The following is a 23,928-nucleotide window of genomic DNA, read 5'->3' on the forward strand; positions in this document are numbered from 1 at the left end:
TCTTCTTAAAGAAGACTTTGCTTCTTTAGGTGCATGTACACACCTAAAGAAGCTTATACGGGTGTAGAAGCACCGGAGAAGCTTCTACACAAGCACGATCATTTCCCCACCCGTGCCTCCAGAACAAAATATACCTAGAAAAATACATGTCCTGACTCCAATGCACTAGGCAACCTTCGGCACGTCATAGGAGAGTGCAATTTTTCAAAAGACCACCCCCCACCTATACCAATAACAAACACCCCTACTATACCCACCCTTTACGAGCGATGAAGTTCACGAGTGTTGCAATATGGGCTTGTTGGTAATGCATCTTCAAGGGGAGCACGGTAGCGCGATTAAAAGACGGGACAAAAGAAGACACATAGGGACACACATAGCGCTAACTACCAACAATGTTTATTATCGAAAACCAGGTCGTACTTATACACTCTGCCAACATAAGTCACAGCCACGTGAACAGATTAACAATCAGAGCGACACATTTTGAGATATGTTAAGTCATGCGCAAAAATTTCAGTTCTTTTTCAAAGAGAGCCAATGATGGTTTTCTGATACATGAATCCCTAGGTCATCAATCTGGTCGGCTTCTATTATAAGTCTAGTGAGTTCGCACTTATTTCTACCGGTAATGATTGCTGATTCGAAGAGAGGGGAGCACTTATGTTGCTTACTTACAATGAAGGGAGAGAAACCTATCTGATACAAGTTTGTCGACTTTATTTTAGTGTTCGCGCAGTCTATCATTAATTCATCTGCCCGACTATCCGACGTAATACTTCCCACAGGATAAGGGTATACGATACATAATTGAAGTCTTACATTCCCTAAACTTCTTCCTGTGCTTAAGTTGGCAGCTAGGGGCACTTTCTTTCTTTTCTGGTCTTATTTTCCTGCACAGGCTGATTAGTTTGTAGGGTGCTGAAAAAACCACATCAGTGTTACCTCGGCGGGCGATTTTCTTTAGGTTGTGCGACAACCGGTGGATATAAGGTATCGCTGTTGGTCTTTTTTTCTCTCAGTTACTATTTTCCTTCCGCTCGTTTAGCAGTTACTGATTGCTGCACTTGCCTAAGTAATCCCTCTGCAACTGATGTCAGTACATGATTGGGATAACCTGCTTCATGTAGCCGCATGGCCTGTTGTGTGTGTGGCCTTTTGTGTGTGGCCTGTTGTGTCTGTATCAGATGGGTTTCTCTCTCTTCATTGTAAGCAACATAAGTGCTCCCCTCTCTTCGAATCAACAATCATTACGGGTAGAAATAAGTGCGAACTCACTAGACTTATATTAGAAGACGAGCAGATTGATGCCCTAGGGGATTTATGTATCAGCAAACCATCATTGGCTCTCTCTGGAAAAGAACTGAAATTTTTGCACATGACTTAACATATCTCAAAATGTATCGCTCTGATTGTTAATCTGTTCACGTGTCTGTGACTCATGTTGGCTGAGTGTATAAGTACGACCTGGTTTTCGATAATAAACATTGTTGAAAGTTAGCGCTGTGTGTGTCCCTATGTGTCTTCTTTTGCCCCGTCTTTAATCGCACTACCGTACTCCCCTTGAAGAGCAATAAAGGTCATGCTATCCAGCCTCGCCCTCCAAGACCAGCTCCGACATATCCACAGGGACCAGGTGGCCCTGGAAGCATATGCAGCCCGTGAAGTGGGAGCTACCCGATCAGACGCTTAACGCGTTTCATTTCATAAGGAACCAGTAAAGTTGTGTGTCTCTCTCTCTACACAGAAATATTCGCCCAATAAACTGCAGGTAGGAACATCGCATATTAAGCTCATTGCGCTATTTATCGTCCCCTACTCGATTAGCTTAGTGGACCAGTCCACTTGACTTTGTTGGCGTATAGTTTTCCACTCGGTCATTTTCGTGAACCTGTATTTTGGATGTATGCTCGCACACTCGTGCATTTTGTGTAGCACTTTTCGTTTTAAAATTTCGTCCCACGCATAGCGTTCAGCATATAAGGGCAAAGACCTATTTAATTTTGAATAAATATTCACTCCTGATGTGTAAAGTTCAATCTGCCATATTTTATATAAAACAGGAAACTTTCACTCTCATGTTTAGAGTCACTAAACGTTTTTTTTTTTTTTTTTGCTGGAAATGAGTGTTTACCTCCTACAGCGCTTTCAAAGTACTTTTTTTCTTTCTATATTGCTCCCCGGGATCCCTGCTTTTCACAACGTTTGACATAAAGTAGGATAGGTTGTATCTGTTTATAAGCAATAAAAAGTACGTTGACCGCACCAAATGACTCGTCATCAACAGCTCGCAAAATATCATTAGCGAAGCACAGCTGCTGGGGCTCGCACACATTGGGAGACTCCCGATTAATTTTGACCAATTTCGGTTCTTTACTGCGGAACTGAATTTGAGTACCCAGGGGCGCTATAACGTAAAACTATTCCAAATTTTCGATTCCAATTCTGCAATCAGCCCTCCATGATTGGTGAAAAACTTTTTTGGACCACCACCACTTGTCCTGTTTGTCACGCGACGTCACGAATGTCGTGATAGCTCCCCATCTGGCATGACGTGTACACACTGATTATGCATGATTTGATCGCACAAAAGAAAAAGTTACTTCTTATTCCAGCCCTTCTCGCCATTCGCCTTCGGCTATTTGGCCAAAGTTTTCGGGCTGCACCCACTTCACCTACCTGTCACGCGACGTCGCAAAACCGCAAGAACTCACCGCGTCAAAGTGACGTGTACGATATAAAGATGCATTATTATGCCGAAAAAAACTGAATTTTCTTCGGAATAGCCGCAGGCTGCCGCGTTCCGAAAGGAATAAGAGCTGCCGCCGATCGCTCAGGCACTGGCGACTCACGCCTGCCGGAGAGCATGGGTTTAATTGCGTATAACAAATTTTTTTGCGTGGCCGCGTAAAGTTTTCGAGCACTTTCGGCACGTTTACGACCTCGTTCTGCCAACTCTTCTTTGATGAGGATGCGTTTCAGTGTCATTCTTAACCTTCCGTTGCATGCCGCCGCGATTCTCGACGAGCCACCGCAAGCAAAGTAAAGGAAAACGGACGAATCGGAGACGCCGGCACCACCCTCTTGATCCGGTTATCGATTTTCAGTGCAATGGCTCGGCGCCATCGAATCACTCTCATCTTGAGCGTGCTCCTCACCTCTTGTTAGCCAATCAGATAAGACAAGCCACTCACTGCAGGCAATGTTGTTCGTTTTTCAAGCAAACAAAAGAAACCTCCTATGAACGAGGAGAGCGTTTTATAGGTCTGTTCTGACAACCCTGCGGGTAACCGCCCGATCCTTGCGTCGGTGGTTACGCAAATTTGACGTCAGGAGATTAGGAGATTGGAATAAAAACGTATTGGAATAGTTTTACCATATAGGGCGCCTGGTGGCTTTTTTATATTTCGCCCCCGTGGAATAATAGCTGCCGCGGCCCAAACCGAACACGCTATCTCGAATTCCGCAGCCCATTGCCAGAGCAACGGGACCACCGCGTCGGGTGGAAAATTTATTCCTCATGCAGTGTTGGCACTTGAGAAATTAACACTTCGACTAAAGGATCTGCTTGAAATGTATGACATATTCAATAATTTTTCATGCGGTACTTGCAAGGAATATAGGCCGCTAACTAAAATAGTTTTGAGCGTTACCTGACTTATCCTAAGCAAGCGCGTACCTGCTTTCCAGTGGGACGGCAGAATATACCTTCAAAAATAATAGGAGAAAGTTTCTGCCCGAAGTAGACTCGGATAAGCCCTGGTATTTTTCAAAAAGTTCGTGTAAATTTAATCCACATGCCCTATCGGCATGTGGACGAAATTGCATCTAAATTTGATGGTGTGTTGCTCAGTCCGAGGCCGCGAGGTTAATTCCCGGCCGCAGAGGCTGCATTTCGACTGGGACGAACTGCAATAACACCCGTGTTCCTTGCACTGAGCGTATGTTAAGGAATCCCAGGGAGTTAAAATATTCCCCGCCCCCCCCCCCTTCACTCCACCCCACTACTAAAGCTATGTGGTGGTTTTGGCACAAAAACCACACTGCCTTTTTTTCATTTCATCCAGACCTGAGCACCACGCAGCATTAACACTGACTGATCCCATGAGCATTCCCATAAGTATGTTGCAATAGTTCTTGCCGGCAAACAACATACCATTCGCATCCACAGCTAAATAGAAGAGCTCCTTCAGGCGCCAATGATTTGTGAAAATTATATTTACCATGGAAGGCTAAGTAAATCACGGGGAGCGAGATTCACAAGAAGATTATTTTTCAGGCGTGTACTTAATCAAATTCATAAACTTATCTTTGAAAAGCACCAGTCTTATCAGCAGAGCAAGAATAGAGGCTTGACTTGGAGACAAAGCCAACTTGTACTAATTTTTTAATAAATCTTTTTCTCCGCATTAAATCGTTTTACCTTTAATCATAATTTCGGATAAATTTTGCCATCCTACTGGTACTAAAGGTACAATATCATCCAGTGGCCACCTAGCCCTGACAGATCTGCCTCTCTGTATTTGCGCATGTTTGTGTGTTTGTGTGTATGTTGCGTTTGTGTAAGTGTTTCTGTGTGCCCAGGGAAAATTCACAATTCAAATGTCACACTTCTGTGTGTGTCCCACAGGTGAGGTGAGGCGAGCGAGTTGTTAAACAACAAATCCGCCATCCTAGCCGCTTTAATTTCTTCGTTGTGCAGGCGTTCGCAATATGTATGAATGATTTGAAATCGGCAGGACCATAAGAAATCCTTTGTTGCACAGGTGACTTCATTTATTTTAGATGGCGTTCCACTTGGTTCACTGAACGCAGTGAAGCAGTGTTGTCCAACCTGGTGTTGACAGCGCAAAACGTAGACGGGAACAGGAGACGAGAATACGACACCATGAGCGCTTCGTGGTGTCGTCTGCTCGTCTCGGGTCCCCGTCTACGTTTTCCGCTGTTAACACCAGGGTGGAGCACCAACCAGCCCAAACTGCTGTTCTGGTATTGTCTATACTTGCTCGATCACGTGACCAGGAATTAGCATACATGGACGCCATGATCATCCCGTTTGGAATGGGCCAGTGGATGGAATCAAGCTCTTGTCATTGTATTGCCTAATGACCTATGTTAAAAAAAGAAAGAAAGAGAAATGAAAAAAAAGACACGAGGAATTCTCATTGCCATACTTTCTAGGCCGCTATTGGGAATTCGTTTTTGTACTCCTACGTTGCTTGTCGTTTCCCTACTATTTTCCCACCAATGTTCCAATGGCCTCTTATTAATCACTATTGCGGACATGTTTACTTTCCCCCTGCTTTCGCTGAATGCGGTAGCAGTACACGGTCCATGGATGACGCTTTCGGCGGTGGCATTGCCGTTTGACTGCTTCACTGCTTCACTGCTAATCACATTAACGTCGACAGTCATGGGGACAGGGTTACTGCCAGATATTTGTTTTGCATTTTCATATATAATCGATGTCTCATCAGGAATTAATTGCATGTGAATCTGTATTTGCACGGCAGCTAATATATTCACTCTGAGACTCAATATATTTAATTATTTAAATATAGTTATCTACATTGATAACAAATATTTAGCCTATCAATAATTATGAATTCCTTATTTCATAATATATAGGAAACTTCAGTCAAAGACTTGACAAAAGCGTTGCTTTACACAGGCGCCAACATGTGGGTTGTATATGCATGACGTCAGTGTCTTTACATCATTACATCGTTTCCGTTTCCTCAACTAGTTTTAGGCTCCCCGTTTTGTTGCAACTTTCACACCGACTAGATATATGCTCCTTAAATACTTTTGCTCTATTCCCAAGATATTGGGCCCAATTTTTATTTTGTTTTTATACACTATGTCATCTCGAGCAGACGTGTATAGCGAGATGACCACAATATTGTTTTCTTTATTTCAGAGGCTGCCTTGCAAGGAGTACCTGCGAACCGTAAGTCATATTGTGGTTTGCTTGTCCCGTCATGTCTGTTCTCACCACCAGACATGCGTAGCCTGACGAGGGCCTCCCACACCCTCATCTTCCCTCATCCTCAGGTGGTGAGGTGAGGGTGGGCGGACGTTGTGAAATGACGGTGCGGTGACGATGTGTTTATAAATGAGTAAAAGACGATTCACATTGTTGAAGTACAGAACATTCACACAGATTGTATGCGGAGTGGGTTTAAAGTTAAACGTTTTGAAGTGCATGGGCAGGAAGTCTCTCTAGCTCAGATATGCATCGAAGCCCATTTTTGGCTCAAGTCATAAATGGCTGTTGACGTTAGCTGTACCTAAACCTATTGCAAGCGGTAGCTACATAAAGCAGCAACGAGAGCGGGAGGACCGACGTTGACTTTTTCACGCCACTCCGGTATTTTTTTTCTTCATCACCACCGCTTCGCGCGTTCTTTTAACCGATGTAAACGCACTGGAATGCTGTAAATAAATACGCAATGATTGCGTTTGAGGATTTTCGGTGACTGATAGCGTTTTTTTTTTTTACATATGAACTGAAGGAAACACCAAAACGAGCAAAAAGCTTGTCGGCAATATAGTTCTATATAGATTAATGTACAACCAAAACTTGTTTCTCTTATTTTTAGCTCGCGCATGGCAACGATAGTCGAGCGCCATTATTTGCAGTAAACATTGAGCCTATGTGTTTAAGCTCAACCTACACAGCGCCCCGCTGTTGCACTGATTCTCAAGAATGAGCACATAAGAAAAGTTGAATAGATTAACACGTAGCTGCCTAATATATACTCAATAATTCCGACAAATTCTCTGTTTTAAATCACCGCAAGCAGCCTGAAACATTCGGCATAAATAACACCGCTAGGGATTTATTAAAAAGAATGCACAACTCAGCACATACATGTGGAACCTAGTTCGCCATCCATAGCAATCCATTGTAAGAAAAAAAAATAATAATCAAACTCGTGTTGTCAGTGGACATATTTGTAGCTGGAAAACTATTGGCTTCCGCATTTTAGTGCATATTTGCAGGCTTATTTTATTACAACTGAAGTGTCGTAATTATTCCTAAAGCATTTTATTATTTGCCCACTGACAGCATCCAACCACTGTGGCATAAACGGAACACGTGACTTCGTGCTGATAAATGCAGCATTCTTTTCTTGGCCACGACGACTGGCATGCACTGAAGAAAATTAAGCTTAGATAACACGTTTACATGTTAAGTGCCATTTCGTATTTGTAGAAGTTTAACGTCGCATTCAGATTATTTACCTCCAAGAAAACAGGAACCAAGCCATTTAATTTTGTCACGTGGCGCCCCCGCATGAACGTAGCGACCAAGCAGCGAGAAAAACGAGGCTGTCAAGAAGCACTGAGCGAGCTGCCAGACGACTGGACTGTTACTTACGTCCGCGCATATTCTGTAAATACATTCTTACTTTCCTTTGAGTACGCGTAATCCCCGTATGAGTTCCGTGGTATATTATAGTACTACATATCGCGCCTCCCTTTTCGCTTTTCGCATTTCTTCGGAATTTCACAATACGAGTTCCATTTATGAGGAGTGACATAGGCGAAAAACTATATCTGAAAAACCTACGATTGACGCCAAATTTCTGATGGAGGTGCCATTAAAAAGAGTAAACTAATGGCTTTGAAAAAAATAATATGGTATATTTGTGCCTGGGTTCAAAGCGAACCCGGGCGGCACGGTTACGGGTCGAGCACGCTTCCCCGATGCACCGTATTCAGAAAGCATCGCAATTCGAGGCCCAGGCTTGGCTTGATTTCAATGACGCCTGTCGTGAACGCACCAAAGGAAACGCCATGAGCGTCATAGGCGGATTCACAGTAGGCGTCGTTGGTACCAAGTTAAGCAGGGGCTTCAAGTTAAGATGCATTACTGAATACGGCGGCAAACGTGTGAACATTGCGTGCGTCATTGCACACGTCACGGCGTAGCCAACTGGTTTGCGACCTTAAAGTGAGGCGACTTAAGGTCGAGTAAAGGGAATTCAGGTGAAATCAATTGAATGAGGGTGACCCGCGGTGATTGCTTAGTGGCTATGGTGTCGGGGTGCCGAGCACGAGGTCGCGGGATCGCATTACGGCTACGGCGGCCGCATTTCGATGGAGGCGAAATGCGAAGACTTAGATTTAAGTGCACGTTAAAGAACCCCACTGGGTCCGAACTTCCCGTGTCCCACCACTAGTGCTGGCCTCATATACACAGATCGTGGCTTGAGCATGTGAAACTCCATATTTAGTTTTTATTAAAGGTGAATTAAAGTGCATCAAGGTTGATTAAAGTGGAATAATGTGTGTTAAAGCGGATAAGGTTGCTGCATATTAGAGAAAGGTCAATTTAGGTGGAGTTGTGAAGGACACGCGACAATGTATGACGTCACGTATTATGGACCTAGCCAATTAATTGGACAGGTCAAAAGTTATTTCGCGTTCAAATACTATGCGGATACTTACCTGATTGTCAGTTTTTATTAGCGTTTGTAATCCCGCGGCGTTCCCTATATAGTACCCGGCTTGAAGGTATTTTTGCCATTGATATTCTCAATTAAAGATAGACTCAGTTCGGGAGATCTGTGGGCCAAGAAGGCCTTTCTGAGTCTGATTCAGTGAGTCCGAGTGGGCGTGTCTGAGAAGAATTTGCGTAGGTCTGATTTCGAGTGAGCACCAAGCGAAAAATATCATTTTTGAGTGAGTCTGAGTGACTTCCGTATGTTTTGCCGAGCAATGGTCAAGCGTCTAAATGGAATGACGTGTGGCAGGCTTTGACCATAGAAATGGCACTAGAGAATCAGTGTTGTGAACGAAGCTCGCGGGTCGACAAAAGGTTTGTTTGAAGTTGTAGAAAACAGAACGTAAGAGGAGGCTCGTAGCCTTTTCCACGTGAGGGTGAATGAGGGCGGATATTTTTTTTTCTAGCTAAGGACGAGTGTCAGGAAGGGCTGCCATGTTTTTCGACTTCAGGGTGAGGAGGGTACTAGTGTCGTGAGAATGAGGGAGCAAAACGAAACATGACCGCAGTTACCCGCCTTTGCTCACCGCACACAATGGTTGCCTTTCAGCCGACGATGTCTCGGATAAAATGTTGTCTGATAATTCTTGTAATCTTTTAGTAGTTCATTGTATACTACATTGCGCGTTGCGTTTTCTTCTGCGGCTAAGATATAGCATTACTTCGGCAATTCATCACAATAAAGACAGAAGTAGCTTACTAAATCAAGCCACATGAACTATTGAAGCATGAAAATCTGAGAAACGCGGCCCATATCAAGGACAGCCATTCTCAAAACAAGGATTGACCATGCAAATGTGAGACACACCGTTCAGTCCCACACTATGCGTCTTAAGCCACTTAAGAGGTGTGTTTTCTAACTTGTAAAAGAATGTTACTGACGCTACTGCCATGAAACACTCAGTTTGTAATGCACGTTTCACAGCTGCTCTAAGTAATGTAGTGACTCTTATCTGTAGCGACGTGTACGAATAAAAGCCACGAAAGTCAAGTCATATTAGTCTTAGGCCCCTCCTATTCCTAATATACATTAACGATCTTCCATTGCATGTTTCCTCTCAGATTCGTATGTTCGCTGATGATTGCGTTGTCTATCGAACTATCACTAATAGCAATGACTGCCTTTATCTCCAAAATGGCCTGAACAACATTACAGCCTGGTGTGATCACTGGTGAATGGTCTTAAACAATAATAAATGTAAATCTATGTCAATTTCCCGCAGCCGTAATCGGCATCACTTTCTCTCACAATTAATGACATCCCAATCGACACTGTAAACACTATTAGGTAATATTACGAGCATGCATCATTTAAACTGGTGCTCGTATATAACTAACATCATATCATCTGCTAATAAAACCTTGGGATTTCTGAAACGCAACCTCCGCAATGCTCCTCAACAGGTAAAACTACTAGCATATAAAACACTGGTTAGGCCAAAACTCGAATACGCATCACCCATATGGCATCCTCACCAGATTTACCTCAGCAACGCATTACAATCTATACAAAACCACGCCGTAAGATACATTCACTCGACATACTCATATGATATCAGCGTGTCACCATTAAAAGTAGAGTCTGGTTTGGACACACTAGCGCACCGTCACCGTATCGCGAGCTTATCATTATTCCATAAATTCTACACCAGCTCGCTTCGCCAGGCACCTTACATTTTACCACCTTCGCGCATATCGCTGCGCACAGGCCACCCAGTAAATGTTGCTCGCCCTAGCGCGCGCACTGTCACCTGCTCGTCATCATTCTTTCATCGTACGGCTAAAGACTGGAATGGCCTTCCCCACCACATCACTACCATCGCCACCTCATATGCCTTCGTGGAAGAAGTAACGAGCGTTATGGCTATAAAATTACATAGTGGGCAACCTCCTGTATTTTTTTGTACCACCCACCCCTTAAGTAATACCCCGCAAGCGGTCTTTAGGGTAATAAAATGAAAAAATGAAAATGATACTGAATGTAGTCTTTCAACATTCAGGTCTCACTAAATACCAACTGCAACAAACCCACTTCCGTTTGTGTGCCAACAAAACGAATGTACAATATTTTCGTGTGTTATCTCTATTCTTACACACAGGTGTGCTGGTCAACGTTGAGCCAAGCGAGCACTACACGAACACTAGTACGAGGGAGTATTCGCCACACAAACTGCAGGTGCGTACGCATCGTACTCCGCTGATTGCGTGAACAATCTTTTTTTTTTCTGTGCACTATGTAGTCCTAACGGCTATGGCGTTGCGCTGCTAAGCACGAAGTCGCGGGATCAAATGCCTTTCATGGCGGTCGCATATATATGGGGGCTGAACGCAAGAAAGCCTGTGCACTGAACATTGGGAGCTCTTTAAAAAATGGTCGAAATTATTCTGGAGTCCTGCACTACAGCATATAAACAATAATCACATCGCGATTTTGCCACGTTAATGCCCAGAATAAATCTCGCATTTAATGGGATTGGTATTTAACCAGCTTAACAACAGGCCGTCTTCCCGCAGACACCAGTATTTACAATGTATTGTGGGCGAAATCGGCTAAAAATAGTAATACCAATAATACGTTATCATCTTTACTGGCATGCCCCTTTAAACAAGGCCGCAGACATGTAATCAACTAGCGTGCTTCATTCATTCACGTTTTACTACACATGTCGCCATATAACCTACTCTCGCAATGGCCTCGATCTTAATTCTTGTATTTGAAGTGTATATTACCGCATTGTACCATTACCTTCGCTTCTAGATAGACTCATGCCCCATACCGCCACCACTGACCACACCATGTACACTTCCGCACGCCACAATCAAAGCTTCCCTAAACGCGGCCGCCAAACTGCAGCCGGTTTTGTCCCGCTAGTATTGCATAATTAGTGTTCAGCAGCAATAAGTACACAATTTCCCTACAGACGTACATCCTAACCATAGGAAAGTAGATTTTTTACATTACGGCTACCATTACAGTCCTCCTTTAGAATGTAATGACGTCACTGCAGCCTCCAGTGATGTTTATGGAGAAATATCTTTACTTTCATTATACTGTGTGCCAGTCAAGCTTTTAATAAATGGCGGATACATTAAACTAACGTAGGTTAATGTGTCAAAAAGAATATGCTGTACTTTGGTGATTTGACCCTCTATTTCTCTTTTCATTCCACAATGCAAAAGAGCAAGGACGCTCCGTTGGAGTTCTGTATGACGCCGACCTTAACGGCTTCTCCACAGGAGCCTTCGCTACATAAACTGCAGGTATGAACATGGCTCACTTCGATTAGTGCATAACCTTTCCTTTGTGTGTGCAATCGTTTCCTTTACGTACGTTAGTGATCTCATAGACGAGATTACTGTAGAATGGGATCGACATTTGGACGCGTAAATACTGGTTGAACATCTTGAAGGGGCAGCGCAATATGGCGAAGACAGAAGGCAGGAGCACACAGGACAGCGCTGTCCTGTGTGCTCCTGCCTTCTGTCTTCGTCATATTGCGCTGCTCCTTCAAGATGTTCATACGAGATTACGCCCTCCTGCTTGTTACTGGGCATTATTTGGCTCGCATGTTCGGGAAACCTTGTCCGCAAATCGCGAAGGTTCTCCTACCTTGCCGAAAGAAAGTTGCAAAGGCCCTTTATTAATTTTATTTCACCTCGAATGCTATGATCCTTTGAATCTTGCCGGTCAGTGCGCGTCATGTTTACATGGTGTTGCCTGCAGATATGGCGCATATTCAACCGCGGTGTTTCCCGCAATGCGCGTATATTGATTCCATTCTGCTTGGGCGAGCACGCTTGTGGATTTTATTGCAATGGAAATTATATGGCCTTGCGGGCACATTCACAACTCCGCCGTTGGCGTCGGCGTTGTCGTGCGTTCTCCATGGACAGCGCATGCGCGGACCGAACGCGAAGGGTTAGCAAATCTCCCGACAGGTGTAGTTTGTTTGGCTGCAAAAGTGACGAAGCGAAGTGGACGCACCGTTGACGGTACGCCCTATTTCCTCAGTGGTTGAGCCCGAGCAGTTTTCATGCTTCCTCTGCTGGCACGACCACGGTTCGGCCCGAACACTATAAGCACGTTCCTGCTTAGCTACTCTGCGTACGCACTGGTCTGAGCGGGACGAACAGTAAGGACCAAGCTAGCGTTGTCAAATAATTCTTGTGGAATCTCATTCAAAGAAAGGTAGGCGTTGCATGTATTACTGGCACTCGTCGAGTAGCCCAAGTTAGTGATAACTGCACCGAAATGTGCCGAAATGAAGTTTTGCAGATGACCGAGAAAGCAATAAGGATAGGTCAGACAAAGAAAAGACGTACTGGCAATTGCAAGTCACACTGCAGCTCTTAAAGTATTTTGTTTCATTTTACTTTTCAGTCGTGGTTGCTATCATTCCGAAAAGCCACGAGCATTTGGTTCAGTTGCGTCACCACTGATGTGTTGTGTGCAGATGCGTAATGCCTTTAAATGAACACACAGCATTCCATTCACTACTTAGTTCAAGATTACTACGTATAGCAGATGCATTGGTGGGATGTTCACCTGAATAGGCTGGCAGTATCACAAAGAGCGGCTGCCAGTGCCATCCATTTTGCTGTGACGTAGGGTGGGCCACTACAAAATGCACTGCCATAGGGAACAAGGCAGTCCGTATGTGGCAGCGACTGTGCATCCTGCAGGGAGGCTGCGCAAAGCTCCCATTAGCCTCAGCTTCTGTGAACAAGGAAGGCCACTCGGAGATTCCTGCTGAGCGGCACAATCTATGGCGCAGGTGGCTTTGACGGCGAAGCGCACTTGGCGGGGTGGCCTGGTGTAATCACTTCAGCTCAACGAATAATTTAGCAGCGAGTGCATAAAAACAATCCTAAAACTAGAAATTATGTCGTAGTTAGTGTTTGGTAGAATGGGTTAAACTGTTTTACTCGTAGATGACGTCCTGTTAGACATATAGTTTTTTTCGTGCGACGTTTTTCCAGCAAACCTCGTATGCTGTTAAAAATACGCCCAAGGCGAAAAAAAACGCTTCACTAGTGTATTTACAGACACTGGTAAACTTCTTTTTGTTTTCTAGTGGTTGAATTCAAGTAAATTTATTAGGTTTTAATAAGATCGAAAGGAATGCCTTGTGTCGTGGAGTTTGTTAGCAGAGGTCACGGAGTGCAAACAATGCAGTCCGTTCTCTAATTTATCTATGCCGATATCTTGCACAGTCCGTTGTCATAAGTGATTGCAGCATCAGACCATCCCGATGTGATAATATCGATCTCTGAGACAGCTATAATGGCATAAATGAGCACGACATGCCAAATATGTCCGACTCCGAAATTAAGATTTGCAAGAATGATCACTGAGATGGTTTTTCTTTTTTCCTTTTTTTAACGCTGTCTCTTCACCGATCATAGACGCTCCAGCGGGAGTGGCCATGGGCGGTAAGTACCTTAGTCGAGTGTCCGACATGTATTCATTTTAGAATGCCTGAACGCACTGTCGCAAACTTTTTCACTCAGTATTTAAAAGGGAAATAAATGCATTCCCCTCTCCAGCAGCTACACAGTTCGTAACGGTCGTTCACACTTTTGCAAGTATACCAGGAAAAGCAGGAAATGTTTATTTATATTCCTGGATTTTAGCGTAGATTTCTGACTTGTTTCAAACTCTAAGCTTATTCAGAAGGGTTTATGTCCTTCCCCTTTTCTAGTTAATTGAGTTACAGCATACTTATCTAACCGGCGCAGTTTGTTGTTATCGATCAACAGTTTTGGGTGCCTAGTTTATTACCCGTTTCATCGGATAATGACCCTTCTCTCACCCTTATAACATTTTTACATTTTAGTTATGACTTGTTAACTTAGTTGAACACTTTTAAGTCCAAATGCAAGTCAGGTTGTTTGCGGATGTCTATACTTTGTTCACTGAAACCACTGCCACCAATGAACAGTTACTTTTAGTACAGCATTCCGTGTCTTGAACTTAATCAGCTTGACGAATACAAGTGGTCAAAGTGCAAATATCGTATGCTCAAACTCGCATATGTCTAATATTTGTGACTCAGCGTTACGTAAACTTTGTCTTCGAAGGCACGAGCTAAAACATGCGCCATCTAAACTAAACATTTAGCGAGTTCAACCATAACCAGACCTAAATTGGATTACGCGTGCATTATTTGGGACCCTTACGCAAAAACGAACATTGACCACCAGCTTGACCTAAGGGCTATAGCTGCGACACGAACTCGGCATCACAAGGGCCACTCCAACTCCACACAACTAACTCCATACAGCCAGAACAGCATCAAGAAGCACAAAATGCTAAAGATGTTCGACTCAGACATTAAGATATGCGAGAAATGACTGATACCTTTTATTACTCTGGTCTTGTTTTTTTTTTCTTTTTTTGCTGTCTTCGCACTCATCATAGTCACGAAGACGGCTGTCCGCACAGGTAAGTACTTTGGCATGAGTGGCCGACAACCAAATTTCTCTTTCTACTCGTATATTAGGGAATCTTTAGCTCCACCTATTCCAATACATGTAAAAGTCAGAAATTATTTTCTGAGACTTTTTGGCTGACTGTGAGGAAATCCGCTGCACTTGAGAGAAATAAATGTCAATTCAAGTGACTGTAGGAAGCGTAACGTTGATTTATGGCCTAAAGGTGGTTGCAAAAATTGCCGAGAATAGGTGTTTCGGTGGGAGAACTGAAGCACGAAGTTTACAAATGTGCACATCGGCACCTAGAACAGGCAATCTCAGTTGTGTGAATTGCATAGGTAAGAACACCCAAAGGAGTCGAATCTCATATAAAAATTGGTATCTCACTCGAGTTTGTTTCTATGTTTAAGGTTTTGCCAAATTGCGCCACATATATTACATCAGTCTAGCCCTATTCAGGTTAACTATAATATGCAATTTAGAAAATCGCGATACATTCTTACATTGCCGAGTTAGAGATTTGCAAAGTTGAAGGTTTTGCTTTCTGAAAATTCTTATTTTCAGCAACTATCATAAAATAATTGATGGCCATAATCAGAAATTCGCTACCAGCAATCACTAGATTTCATCTTTACGTTTTCACAGCAGCAAAACTGATCAAGTATACTGCAGAGGATAGCGAGAAAAGCGATTTCTGCTTTACCGTGTCTTTCGATAGGAACCCCGACCTAAAGCTTTCTGTTCATATATGAGATTCAGATAAAATTACCGTGAACTTCCGATATTCGTAACAATGGAGTGCATGCGTAGTGACACCGAGAAATTTTAGACATTGCCCATTCAGCATCCTATAGATCTTCACGGCAATGCACCAGGGTAAATGAAAGGACCCATGCTTGTATGTGCAAAGAGCAAGGCGCAATAGACCAGGGCAGAAGAAGAACAGAAAGAACAGGACCTGCACCGGTCCTGTCGTTTGTGTTCGTCTTCTGTCCTGGTCTATTGCGCCTTGCTCTTTGCACATTCACGTATGAACCAACTAGCCCAAGCAAGAGCCCCACTTCACCTCATATAGAAGAAATTATAGCTCAATATATAGGCCGACTTTCAGCCAGTTTCAACTAACAGCACCGAGAGGGTACTCAGTTCTGACAACAGGTGTAGTTAGGTATTTACTCGTAACATTTGTGCTGCCTCAAAACAGTGGTTCGTTCAAGGATGAGCGGCTAAGTCGCTCGAGGGGCACAAACCGCCTCGTACCCCCCTCCACACCTCCCGCAGAGGCTTCATTGATTTTAACAGGCGCCGAATCTAATTCTTAAAGCGCGAATTATTACAGCTGGCGTTGGAACACTAAAGGCAGGGCGATTGCCAATCTGTGTGCCTACCCAGGAATTAGTGACCGTTCGTTTAGCTTCCTTTTTTTCGCCACCACGTGGCGTAGTGACCTTAACGATTTCGAATATCCCACCATGACATTTGCCACGACGCGCAACTAAAAAAAACGCGAAACACAATAGAAAAAGCACATTATTTTGTACATCTCTTTTAGAAAGATCGCTTGGCTATGGAATCGGCACACGCGTCCTGTTTAACATCTTCGCCTTAGACGCAATTCTAAGGGCCTTTCTTAAAGCACGAGTAAACGCGCATTTGTACCACGTACCTGATAGGGCGGTATAAAAGTTAACATTACTTCGTACATGCCCTACAATAATTTCCCTCCCTGCCCTCGTTCCCAGAGTACACGATATACACCGACTCCCAAGCCGCCATTCGCCACATACAGAACCGCACCCTACCCCATTAACCCCAACAAGAGGTCGAACGAGCGGTCTCCGCACTGCAACCTTCCACCGATTTCCTCCGCTGGGTCCCTGGACATTCGGGGACTGACGGCAATGAGCTGGCCCATCAGCTCGCCCGTGACATTTTTAACCGGGCACCGTTGATACCCTGGTCGGGGCCCTCGGAGGATTCTGGGTGACTCTCCCTACGCCGCACTATTAAAGAAGTTTACCTCCAGCTCCGTCTCGACAAGCGCCTCTACCCTCCCCCTCATCCATCACTCACTGTGCCGGAGGCTCGCCTTCTGCAGCACATCCAAATGAATGCACTGGTTACCCCTTCCCGCCTCTTTCTCTATCGCTATCGCTCCGACGTCTCCTGTCCCAACTGCCCCGCTACTTACGCAGACCTATCCCGTTGCCTATTTTACTGTCCGGCTGCTCAGCAATCAAGTTCCTATCCTCCCCCTTCGCCTTCCATCACCACCAGGCTCGACTGGCTAGGCGCTGAAGGTGAAGAAGAACAGCGTCGACTGGCCACCCAGGCGGTCGATATGCTCGGCCTGTAATTTTTGGCTGAATAAAAGTCTTATAATACTACTACTATTTCACCTCAGTAGACGAATTCGTGTTTCTGAAGAGGCCTTATTTACTGCTCCCGAGCCAACGTCGTGCAGAATAGCGTCACCATGTATTTTAGCACCGTTTAGGAATACAAATTCAGGTCTTCGATGTTCCCATGCGAAGTTCCCTCTGAATAAACAGTGACTCTTTACAAACTTATGTACACTCGCGCGGAAAAGACCATGGTGTCAGTGAAGAATTCAGACTTTTTTTTTAGCGCAGCTCCCTAAAGCTTAATTCGTTAAGTGCACTCCATCGGTGAAACACTAGCACATAGACGCTACTACTCTGGGACAAAATTGGCCTCCAAACTCTACAATTAGGTGGCAATCACAAGGATCGTAATGAAATTTCCCACGCATTCTTTCTCACCATTTGTTTCCTCCAGCATGTCTGATGCAGCCGTGTCCTGTGCCACGTCGAGCTCCATGAAACTTCCACATCGAGAGAGACCGTTCACCACATAAACTGCAGGTATGTGCATGGCGTGGTTCTGTCACTGCAAGAATATATAAACCTCGACAGTCATCGTAAGACGGTTTCTGTCTTACCTTTCTCTTTCCTTTGTATATAAAGTCGATATGATTAGAAATTATTTGCATGTCGATCTGTATTTGCACCTGTTTACTGTATCTTACGCTACTGTATCCAATTGTAGTCCGCTATATCTTGCGCAGAGGGGAATTTATTACTACTGCGCAATGTATGAGAAGCTGTTAGTTCGGTCCAATCAGGACGACTACGAGTTTTAGCCACATTGACTGAGGCGTCCGTAACTATATTTACACTCAGGGTCAATATCCATAATAATGTCAACATTATCTTTTATATTTATAACACAAATTTAACAAATTGTAATATATTCATTTATTTCTTTATCTATGTATAGGAAGCGAAAGTCAAACACTTCAAAAAAGTTTTGCTTTGCACAGGCGCCAAAATGTGCGTTGGATCTGCATTATGTCAGTGTCCTTGCGACGCTCTGTTGTTTGCGTCTCCTCAACTTTTTGAAGGCTCCCCTTTATGTTGCAGGTTTCACTGCGACTAGATATATACTTCAGAAAGTTTTTCCTATTCACCATATACTGGGCCCTATTTTTGTTATACACTATGCCTTCTCGTGCAGACATGTATATCGACATGACCACAATATCTTTTCTTTTCTGTTTCAGAGGCTGCCTTGCAAGGAGTAGCTGCGAACCGTGAGTTCTACTAGTTTGCTTCTCCGGTCACGTCTGGTCTCACCACCAGACATGCACACCCTGCGGCACACCCTGTAAAGCCGGCTGTAATCTTCCATTTAACTGGTACATGTGGAGCAAGAATTTGTGGGAGGATTCAGTGTAATTCAGTGTAACCGTGACGTGAAGGTAAGGAGCCCAGGTTATCCATGACGAACGAGAGGTAAAGCGAGAGATGCTCATATCATCATGGCGCATGCGCACAGTCTTTGCGTATCTATCTTGTACTGCTGTTTTAGAGCGCCTAATTGGCGCAAGCCTCCTGTTTGGCATCTTCGCCTTAAACTTGATTCGAAGCGCCTTTCTTAAAGCATAAGTAAGCGCGTACTTGTACGACGTATTTATTACGGCAGAATAAAAGTTAACACAACTTCTATTTAATCGCGGACGACAATTTTATTTTTTGGAATAGTACTTGTTTACTTGCTCTTCCCGAGCCAACGTCGTCAAAAATAGCATCACCATTGTTTTCTTAGCGCCGTTTAGGAACACAAATTCTGGTCTTCAACGTTTTCATGCGAAATTCCATCTGAATAAATACTGACTCTTAAAAACCTTATGTACAGTCACGCGGAAAAGACCATGGTGTCAGCGAATAACTAAGTACTTTTTTCCAGTGCAACTCCGCAAAGTGTAATTTGTTAAGTGCCCGGCATGGCCCATACACAATTATATCGGCGCTATCACTTAGGGGCAGAATTGGTCTCCACATATTCTCCCGCGACTCCACGTTTAGGTGGCAAATGAAAAGATATTATCGAAATTTCTTACGCGTTTTTTCTCTCCGTTTATTTACGGCAGCATTTCTGATACAACTGTGCGCTCTGCCACGTCCAGCTCCATGAAGCTTCCACATCGAGAGACAATTCACCACATAAACTGCAGGTATGTGCATGGCGTGGCTCTGCCACTGCAAAAATAAGGGTCCGTAGCATTAACCTGCGAGGAAAATTGGAGTTGATAAATTACGCTTTCGCTCATTTGTTTAATTTTAGTTTATGAAGGCAGCGGAAGTGAATATTTCCGAGCTATTCTTCCTAATAACTTGCACGTCACATCGAGCTGGCTGTTCAGTGCAACAGCTACGTCCAACGTGTACGCTCTTCTCGAAATGTGGCCGCTGGTAGGGAACAGCGTCGGCATATTTTATCAAACTTTTACAGCCACACGCAGTCATTCTTTTTGAAAAGGCAATCGTCGCACCTGTTGGATTACTCTTTTGAGATATTCTATATGGAAACACAGCAGAATGAGGCTCGATATGGTTTTCCTAGACCGAAGGCATTACCGCTGCTCCCAATAGGTATGACAATGTAGTGCTTTCGAACATACTTTACAGAAAAAATTATACATACATAATTCACACATACATAATTTCCGTGTCACGATTACAGAAGACATCACCGATCGAACGCTATGACTGGGAAATATAAATATTTGCACGGCAGCTAATATATTCACTCTGAGACTCAATATATTTATTTATTTAAAAATAGTTATGTACATTGATAACGAATATTTAGCCTATCAATAATTATTTATTTATTCCTTATTTCATATTATATAGCAAGCTTCAGTCAAACACTTGACAAAAGCTTTGCTTTACACAGGCGCCAACATATGGGTTGGATATGCATGATGTCAGTGTCTTTACATCATTCCATCGTTTCCCTTTCCTCAACTAGTTTTACGCTCCCCGTTATGTTGCAACTTTCACTCCGACTAGATATATACTCCTGAAATTTTTTTCCTCTATTCCAAGATATTGGGCACTATTCTAATTTTGTTTTATGCACTATGTCTTATCGAGCAGACATGTATAGCGAGATGATAACAATATCGTGTTTTCTTTTTTTCAGAGGCTGCCTTGCAAGGAGTACCTGCGAACCGTAAGTCATACTGCGGTTTGCTTGTCCCGTCATGTCTGCTCTCACCACCAGACATGCGTACCCTGACGAGGGCCTCCCACACCCTCATCTTCCCTCATCCTCAGGTGGTGAGGTGAGGGTGGGCGGACGTTGTGAAATGACGGTGCGGTGACGATGTGTTTATAAATGAGTAAAAGACGATTCACATTGTTGAAGTACAGAACATTCACAGAGATTGTATGCGGAGTGGGTTTAAAGTTAAACGTTTTGAAGTGCAGGGGCAGGAAGTCTCTGTAGCTCAGATATGCATCAAAGCCCATTTTTGACTCAAGTCATATATGGCTGTTGACGTTAGCTGTACCTAAACCTATTGCAAGCGGTAGCTACATAAAGCAGCAACGAGAGCGGGAGGACCGACGTTGACTTTTTCACGACACTCCGGTATTTTTTTTTTTTTTTTGGCTTGATCACCACCGCTTCGCGCGTTCTTTTAACCGATGTAAACACACTGGAATGCTGTAAATAAATACACAATGATTGCGTTAATGCGAAAACACCCGTGTACTTAGATTTAGGCTCACGTTAAAGAACCCCAGGTGGTCAAAATTTCCGGAGTCCCGCACTACGGCGGGCCTCATAATCAGAAAGTGGTTTTGGAACATAAAACCCCATAACTTAACTTGCGTTTTAGGATTTTGGTGACTGATAGCGTTTTTTTTTTTACATATGAACTGAAGGAAACATCAAAACGAGCAAAAAGCTTGTCGGCAATATAGTTCTATATAGATTAAAGTACAACCAAAACTCGTTTCTTTTATTTTTAGCTCGCGCATGGCAACGATATTCGAGCGCCATTATTTTCAGTAAACATTCAGCCTATGTGTTTAAGCTCAACCTACACAATGCCCCGCTGTTGCACTGATTCTCAAAAATGAGCACATAAGGAAAGTTGAATAGATTAACACGTAGCTGCCTAATATATACTCATGAATTCCGACAAGTTCTCTGTTTTAAATAACCGCAAGCAGCCTGAAACATTCGGCATAAAAAACATCGCTAGCGATTTATTACAAAGAATGCACAACTCAGCACATACATGTTCAACCTAGTTCGCCATCCATAGCCATCCATTGTAAAAAAAAAATAATAATCAAACTCGTGTTGTCAGTGGACATATTTGTAGTTGGAAAACTATTGGCTTCCGCATTTTAGTGCATATTTGCAGGCTTATTTTATTACAACTGAAGTGTCTAAATTATTCCTAAAGCATTTTATTATTTGCCCACTGCCAGCATCCAACCACTGTGGCATAAACGGAAGAAGTGACTTCGTGCTGATAAATGCAGCATTGTTTTCTTGGCCACGACGACTGGCATGCACTGAAGAAAATTAAGCTTAGATAACAGGTTTACATGTTAAGTGCCATTTCGTATTTGTACAAGTTTAACGTCGCATTCAGATTATTTACCTCCAAGAAAACAGGAAACAAACCATTTAATTTTGTCACGTGGCGCCCCCGCATGAACGTAGCCACCGATTAGCGAGAAAAATGAGGCTGTCAAGAAGCACTGCGCGAGCTGCCAGTCGACTGGACTGTTACTTACGTCCGCACATATTCTGTAAATACATTCTTACTTTCCTTTGAGTACGCGTAATCCCCGTATGAGTTCCGTGGTATATTATAGTGCTACATATCGCGCCTCCCTTTTCGCTTTTCGCATTTCTTCGGAATTTCACAATACGAGTTCCATTTATGAGGAGTGACGTAGGCGAAAAACTATATCTTAAAAATGTACGATTGACGCCAAATTTCTTATGGAGGTGCCTTTAAAAAGAGTAAACTAATGGCTTTGAAAAAAATAATATGGTATATTTGTGCCTGGGTTGAAAGGAAACCCGGGCGGCACGGTTACGGGTCGAGCACGCTTCCCCGATTCACCGTATTCAGAAAGCCATCGTAATTCGAAGCCCAGGCTTGGCTTGATTTCAATGACGCCTGTCGTGAACGTACCAAAGGAAACGACATGAGCGTCATAATCGGGTTCGCAGTAGGCGTCGTTGATACCAAGTTAAGCAGGGGCTTCAAGTTAACGTGCATTACTGAATACGGGGACAAACGTGTGAACATTGCGTGCGTCATTGCACACGTCACGGCGCAGCCAACTGGTTTGCGACCTTAAAGTGAGGCGACTTAAGGTCGAGTAAAGGGAATTCAGGTGAAATCAATTGAATAAGGGTGACCCGCGGTGATTGCTTAGTGGCTATGGCGTCGGGCTGCCGAGAACCAGGTCGCGGGATCGAATCACGGCTACGGCGGCCGCATTTCGATGGAAGCGAAATGCGAAGACTTAGATTTAAGTGCACGTTAAAGAACCCCGCTGGGCCCGAATTTCCCGTGTCCCACCACGGGAAATTTGCGGCGGTCTTATTTCGAGTGAGCGCCAAGCGACAAATATCATTTTTGAGTGAGTCTGAGTGAATTCCGTGTATTTTGCCGAGCAATGGTCAAGCGTCTAAATGGAAAGACGTGTGGCAGGCTTTGGCCATAGAAATGGCGCTAGAGAATCAGCGTTGTGAACGAAGCTCGTGGGTCGACAAAAGGTTTGTTTGAAAGTGTAGAAAACGGAACGTAAAAGGAGGCTCGTAGGCTTTTCCGCGTGAGGGTGAATGAGGGCGGATATTTTTTTTTTTCTAGCTATGGACAAGGGTGAGGAAGGGCTGCCATGTTTTTCAACTTGAGGGTTAGGAGGGTACTTGTGTCGTGATAATGAGGGAGCAAAACGAAAAATGACCGCAGTTACCCGCCTCTGCTCACCGCACACAATGGTTGCCTTTCAGCCGACGATGTCTCGGATAAAATGGTGTCTGATAATGTTTATAATCTTTAAGTAGGTCATTTTATACTACATTGCGCGTTGCATTTTCTTCTGCGGCTAAGATATACGATTGACCCGCCGTGGTTGCTCAGTGGCTATGGTGTTGGGCTGCTGAGCACGAGGTCGCGGGATCGAATCCCGGCCACGGCGGCCGCATTTCGATGGGGGCGAAATGCGAAAACACCCGTGTGCTTAGATTTAGGTGCACGTTAAAGAACCCCAGGTGATCAAAATTTCCGGAGTCCTCCACTACGGCGTGCCTCATAATCAGAAAGTGGTTTTGGCACGTAAAACCCCAAATATTATTATTATTAAGATATACGATTGCTTCGGCAATTCATGACGATAAAGGCAGATGTAGCTTACTAAATCAAGCCACATGATCTTTTGAAGCATGGAAATCTGAGAAACGCGGCACATATGAAGAACAGCCATTATCAAAACAAGAATTGACCATGCAAATGTGAGACACACCGTTCAGTTCCACACTAAGCGTGTTATGCCACTTAACAGGTTTGTTTACTAACTTGCAAAATAATGTTACTGACGCTACTGCCATGAATCATTCAGTCTGTAATGCACGTT

General features: G+C 43.8%; 1 protein-coding gene across 1 annotated transcript in view; it reads left to right on the top strand.

Annotated features, from left to right (window-relative positions):
* The window catches only part of LOC142592765 (uncharacterized), a 139,984-nt gene that overhangs the window by 100,512 nt on the left and 15,544 nt on the right, over window positions 1-23,928 (top strand). Inside the window, exons 22-27 of the mRNA XM_075704428.1 lie at window positions 5,921-5,950; window positions 10,612-10,688; window positions 11,693-11,773; window positions 17,747-17,832; window positions 18,531-18,560; window positions 20,459-20,488. The gene's annotated coding sequence lies outside the window, so the exon portion shown is untranslated. The remainder of the gene's footprint in view (window positions 1-5,920; window positions 5,951-10,611; window positions 10,689-11,692; window positions 11,774-17,746; window positions 17,833-18,530; window positions 18,561-20,458; window positions 20,489-23,928) is intronic.

Source organism: Dermacentor variabilis, chromosome 9 (genome assembly GCF_050947875.1).
Source record: "Dermacentor variabilis isolate Ectoservices chromosome 9, ASM5094787v1, whole genome shotgun sequence".
In the NCBI taxonomy this organism is placed as follows: domain Eukaryota; kingdom Metazoa; phylum Arthropoda; class Arachnida; order Ixodida; family Ixodidae; genus Dermacentor; species Dermacentor variabilis.